The following is a 6,987-nucleotide window of genomic DNA, read 5'->3' as shown; positions in this document are numbered from 1 at the left end:
GTGATTGGGACTAATAGAGTAGTAGAGACTGAAACATAAAATTTCAAAGTGATTATTGAAATATAATTTATTTCGTATACCATCAACTACATTACGGTGCCAGTAGATGGCGCATAAATCGTCTAATTTTTAATATTTTTTTATGAAAATTGTTTTAATTATACTTCTTTTTATAGTAAATGCTCATGCAAATTTTCAAAACAATGGGTACAGTACTTTTTATTTTATAAATTCCTAAAAAGTATATGCATTTCGCATTTTTACACTAGGATAGCCCCTTAACCCCCTCTTTTTTATAACAAAAATCTGACACAAATGAACATAAAAATCTATATGCAGAAATTGAAACTAAAGGGAGTGAAATATTTAATAAAATTATCAAGCGGAACAAAATATTTCAATAAGATTGGATTATTATATGTTGACCGATTTTTTATGAAGTTATTTTAAAATTAAACTATATCAAACATATTGTAAGACGCTTTTTGTTTCATGATAATATACATTTTATACGCGAGATGTTATATTTATGTGACAAATAAACATTGCTTTTTGCTTCAATTAAATATTCAAGCTGCCAATAGGCAGGTGGGTGGCAGCTTTAACATTGAATTTAAGCTAAAAACAATGTTTATTTGTGAAATACAGTTTTTTCTATTTTGTGACAACAGTAAGATGCATATTGAATTAAATAAATTACGTACATTCTTCTTTTTGTGTGAATTTATTTAATTGAAAAATTATTTCTTTAGCCACCCTGCATAAATAATCACCCAGGAAACCAAACGACGTTTTTATAACGTAGAAAACACGTCATAAAAATGACCAATTGACGTGTTTATATGACGTAGTACTGACGTTGAAAATCACGTGTATTTGTCTCATCGATTTGACGTCATACCTGTGACGATTTTAAAACGTAATCGTATCTACGTTTTTTTCACGTCGAGATCGTGACGATTTTCAAACGTCAAAAAGATGACGACCTTTATAAGTCGGTAAAATCACGTCTTTAATACTTTCAGATGTTTCAAAATAGTATGAAAAATAGATAACATGAAAGCTATAGGCCTACTTCCCATGTGTCGAAGATATACTACCACTTGTTTAAGATCGCTTGTGCGCTAGAAGCAACATTGTTTCTGCATGATTGTACCAGCCCTCACATTATAGAATTTTCACTAGTTATATATACCTACTTACTGTGTCAAAACTGAAACAACATAATATAATATATGAAACTAATAAATAATTTATTAACAAATTATCCAGCATACTTAATATCTTAATTTAACGCTGTCTGAATATCTTCATTTAACGTTTAATTAAAAACAAATAAACATAACCTCAAATAGTTGTCAAGAAGAATTACTGCATTAAACTAACTCACTGAGCAAAAACGCATAAAAATCTCTTAACACCTTTCTTTAACTAAATATCTAAATGAAAAGTCTTATTTTATGACACAAGACACAAACCGCGTAAACAATAAATGAGAAATTTCTTATGAGTTATGAACATTTAGCGAAATTGTTGGAACATACCTAAACGAAATTGTTTGGAGTCAATACAAACAAGCAAAGCTCGTCCAAATTTTGTGACGTCAGACTTACGCTGTCTGAAATTAAAACGTTTTTTAAACGTAATTTTAACGTCATTAATCTTACGTATTTAAAATCACCTACAAAAGACGTCTATATGACGTAATGTTCGAACACGTGTTATATTCAACAGAAACCTGACGTTTCCTCAACGTTATATGACGTCACTTGGTTGCCTGGGCATGGTACCTAATGTTTATACTGCTGAAAAGAGAATTGAATAGCCTTTCAAATAAGCTTTCACTCGACCCCTATTCTCATTAAAAAAAAATTATTGATTAGGTACACGCCCAGATGGATGACATCATTTGTATGATATATATGCCAAAAAAGTCATAATTTAAAAATAAAAATCGACATGTTTCGGGATTTGTCTCCAAAATCTTCTATTCTCGAACAAATGAATTTAGCCCATAATTTTGCGCCTCTCTGTAGATAATAGATTCTATTTGGTATTTTTTTTTAAACAGATTACTCTTCAGAATCTTGAAATTAAATGTTTAAACTTCAATTTAGGCACTTGGAAACCTGAAAAATAATAATTTACATGAGTTTTCAAGCCTCGAAAATGCGTATTTTCGCATTTTTCAGAGATTTGAAATCGCTTATATCTCGAAAATTATCAACTTTTGAGAAAAATGACACGAGACCTTGTTGTTTAAAATCACCCGAAAAACATAAAAAAATGTTTTCAAAAGGGGAAAGCTGACATTTTTAAACAGGAATCCACAAGAAACCAGGTCAGAAATTTTTTCACACGGGAGCGGTCTCACAACATGGACTACATACCGAAAAACGTTTAAAATTTTTTTTAACCTAGTTCGGCTTACTTAAAAATCTTCATGTTAATTCTTTGAAGTAGGCAGTCAAATAAAAAGTATATCCATCATTTGGCTGATCAAAGTAAACAACTGATTTCTTTTATGTAAATGACATTTCTTATTATTCCAGTCAGTTATTCGGTTAACAGTTTTTTTATTATACAGAATATTTCCTTCCTGAAAACGGAAGATAGTTTTGTCTTCGCGTTAGTGTTTCTTATAAGGTTCTCAGGAAAAAGAGGAAGTACTGTGATGAATATACGAGTAGCTACATGATGGCAAGTGAATCATTATTTTCATTAAAGGGTTTTTTTCTGAAAAATGGCTTTGGCAGAGCCAATTAGCTAGACTTGTTTGTGATTGATTGCAGATTGATAGTCAGAAATGTATTTCATAACGTAAGACTACAATATTAATATTATGATACATAGGTACATTGTGTTGCTTTTTTTATTTTTTTTTAATTATTAAAAAAAACAAAATAAAAAATCAACACAATGTACCTAAAAAAAGGGTTTTTATTTTGAATAAACGGAAGTCTATACCTATACCATCCTATACTATAACTATACCTATATACTTACGTAGTTCATTGAACTGAAATGCTACATTTTTTTGGCCTTAGCGTCCATGTTTGAGAGGAGGCAATTTTATTTTTATTTATAATTTGCGACGGTAAGTTCAAGTTTGTGGGTTCGCCACCCTTGTCCCTCGGTGGCTATCTTGGAAAAGGGGGTTCATCAAAGGGTTTTAGCGCTCTATCTAGTAAACTAGCAATCTTATAGAGAATTTTATTAGACGTTATTTGTAGGAAATTAGATTGTCTACAACTTTGTCTCTTCTTCTTAACGTGCCCTATCAAGTCCCCTTGACGTTGGCGATTAACATGGCGAAACTGTCTCTGTCTCGAGCTATTTTAAATAGGTGGTATGCTTTCTTTATTCCTGTCCACTCCCGGATATTCTTCAACCAAGAGGCCTGCTTTCTACCAATTCCTCTGCGTCCTTCGATTTTACCCATCATAATAAGTTGAAGAATATTATACCGGTCTCCCCTTACTACGTGTCCAAAATAGGACATCTTTCTAAATTTGATGTTATCAAGCAGCTCGCGGGTAGCATTTGCTCTCTTAAGGACTGCCACATTTGTCAGCATAGCCGTCCATGGTATTTTTAGAATACGTCTGTGCAGCCACATTTCAAAGGCCTCCAAACGGTTAATGGTGGATATTTTTAATGTCCATGCTTCGACACCATACAAGAGGACTGACCAAATGTAGCATTTAATCATGCGCTTTCGAAGTTGAAGTTGCAAGGTATCATTACAGAAGAATGACCTCATTTTTAAAAATGTCGTGCGGGCTATCTCGATTCTACATTTTATCTCTTTATCTGGATCTAGTTGTTCAGTAATATGGCAACCAAGATATTTAAAATTGGGTACTCCTTGAATTATATGACCATCAACATATAACCGTGAATCTTGATGGGCCAAACGGCTAAATACCATGTATTTTGTTTTTGAACAGTTTATATTTAGGCCAAACTCTCTTCCCACTCTGTCAATGGCATTTAAAAGGTGTTGTAATCCATTCATATCATCACTTAAAATAACTGTATCGTCTGCATATCTGATTGTATTTATCAGAATTCCATTAACCTTCACACCCCATTCCAAATTATGCAGCGCTTCCTTAAATATTCTATCTGAATACAAATTGAACAACAGTGGGGACAGTATACAACCCTGTCTGACGTCTCTTTGTATTTTGCATATTTCTGTTGATTTTCCATTTATGCAAGCTGTCGCTGTTTGACGCCAGTATAATTTTTCTATGATTCGTACATCTTGACTATCAACTCCTTTATCCTTTAGTATTTTAATTAATTTGTGATGTTGTACTCGATCAAAGGCCTTCTCATAGTCAATAAATACAGCAAAGACGTCTTTCCTTTGATCTCGGCATTTCTGCAATAACACATTTAGTGCAAAGAGTGCGTCCTGGGTTCCCAGTCCATTTCTGAAGCCAAATTGTGTTTCATCCTGGTCTTCTTCACATTTATCTCTGATTCTACTGTGGATGATACGTAGAAAGATTTTCAAGGTGTGGCTCATAAGGCTTATCATTCTATAGTCGCTACAGTTTTTCGGACGTTGTTTTTTGGTAGGGTTATGAATTCGGACTTTAACCAATGTTCAGGGATATCACCAGTCGAATAAACATCATTGAAAAGTTTGACTAGTATTCCAATGTTTTCCTCATTTATGAGCTTTAACATTTCTGTAGGTATGTTGTCGGGACCAACGGCTTTCTTGTTTTTCTGATTTTTCTGATATGATGTATTTCTGATTTTAGTATTTCTGGTCCTTCACCTTCATCTAAAGTGTCCAGTTCTTCGGGTCTATCATCATTATACAGTTCATTTATATAATTATACCAGGTAGTTCGAATTTCGTGTTCGTCTACTTTGTCTCTATAACTTTTTATTGTAAAATGGAATATAAAAAAGTTATAAACAAAAATTACTAAAAATGTTTGAACAAATTCCCTTTTGGTTTTAAAATGACATCAGAGCTAGAGGGTTTTCAATGAATCACTTTAACTATAAATTCATTTAATTTCAGTAATTTTTCTTGGTTTTACAGGTTTTTCTTAGTTTTCTATTAGGTATATATTTTTTTATTCATATAATTTTTAATTTTCATGCATTTTCATTAACATTCCTATGCTATTATTTATTTATTGTCGACTCTTTTACTGCCCACCTATGAGGTAGTCTGAAGGCGTGTTTTTACGTGGTATCCCCATTAAGCGTAGGTAATCCATGGACATTTTACAGACGAGATAAAATTGAGCATACTTATGTATTTAAGTTGTTTTCCAGCTTTTGTTTTTTTTTTTTTATTTTCTTTGATGATCGAGGCTGCGGTTCAGAATATAATTAAGTATCGGAGGTGAATTTTTGCGGAAGATCGGGGGTTGGAATTGGCGTCATTATTGGTACCTACTACGTACCTAATTCATCTTCGAATTTTTCGATTAAGTTTGATATTTCCATGATATTACTGCAGGTTTCACCAGAAGAATTGAGGTACACTGCAAAACATTTGAGGCCTGCTTTTTTGCAACCACACATAGGTACTTCCACAGTTTCTCTTGCATCTGCAGAAAATTAATTTCAGACATTCGGGGGTGCTGGAGTTTTGAAAGTTTGGATTGCTATCAAAATTTTGCCATGCATATAGGATACTAGATGGTGGCTTGGAGGGTGGATTTTAAAGGTGGATGGTGGAGGGGCGCTGCATCCTGGACGCAGTGAAAGAGTGAAATGAAGTCAGAAGTCAGTATCCAACTGCCTGCTGAGGAATCGTTTGTTTCATTTGTTACGTTAGATTTGGTTTGTATTTTAGCATATCGTCATTAGAGGTAAAACTCACTAACTACACTTTTCAGAAAGTGAAGAAAAATCGACTTAAAGGTACAAATTGTTTTTTAAGTTCACCTGACTTAAATATTGGATTTTTTAATGTAACTGCAAAGAATAAATAAAACAGATATTTTAAGCCATGTTTCGTCACATAGTGGGTACCAAATTGCCCTTCTTTTATACATAGCACTTATTACGCTTTCCTACATAGCCAGGCTACCCGATGGAATATCAAACACGACTGATTCGGATGGATAGACGTCTGGATGGGTAGATGGTAGTGGGAAGCCACTGCGGCTACCGTCGTTTTGTTACTCGTGGTATAAGTAGCTGGATGGTCGCCAGGCAGGTATCTACCATCCACCATCCTACCAAACTTCCTGCAGTGCGGCATCGGCTTAAGATCGCAGTGCTTGCCGATCCATGACTGAACCTGGTGATAAACTTGGAGACTCTGAAAGCAGATTGCATCTTGTATTGGAGGAATTAATGATAAGTTAAATATATTTTTGGTCTCTGTCTTTGCGAATCGCTGGTATCTCATATAGTCCAGTAAAGAGACGAAAAAACGTTCGCCAACAACAGTGAGCAAAGATGGACCTACTTTCTAACTCAGGATGTTTCTGTAAAATTTTAATGAATTTGAGTTTGCCGATCTTGTAAGCTGCTGATATTGTGACGCATCGAGGCATCCTGAAAAAACATGGAAGAACAGCAAATTCTCCGCAATAACGTCGCCATATGTAAAACTTGAAGGACAATATAATTTATCCGCCTTACACCTATTTGAAGGTTAAAAAAAAAGAATGTGTGTACTTTGTACGCACGTAAGAAGTTATACTTCTATTGTATGATTTCAACGAAATCAATATAATTTAAACAGTTTCTCTACTACTTTCCAAAAAATTTTATTAAAACAATACCAAAAATTCAAAAAATAAAAGAATAAAACACACACAAACACATTGAAAAATGCCACAAATGATTTCTGAACAATAATTGTTGCCAAAAATTTTAATTAAATACGTATTTTCTGAAAGAAATTATATAATAATATACTTACAATCATAAAATCTATAAAAAAAATAACAACTTGCTTGGGGCTTGAACCCACTTCACGTCTATCGCGCCGTACGA

This window comes from Diabrotica virgifera, chromosome 4 (genome assembly GCF_917563875.1).
Source record: "Diabrotica virgifera virgifera chromosome 4, PGI_DIABVI_V3a".
NCBI classification, from domain to species: domain Eukaryota; kingdom Metazoa; phylum Arthropoda; class Insecta; order Coleoptera; family Chrysomelidae; genus Diabrotica; species Diabrotica virgifera.
Note: the sequence above shows the minus strand (reverse complement) of the source record.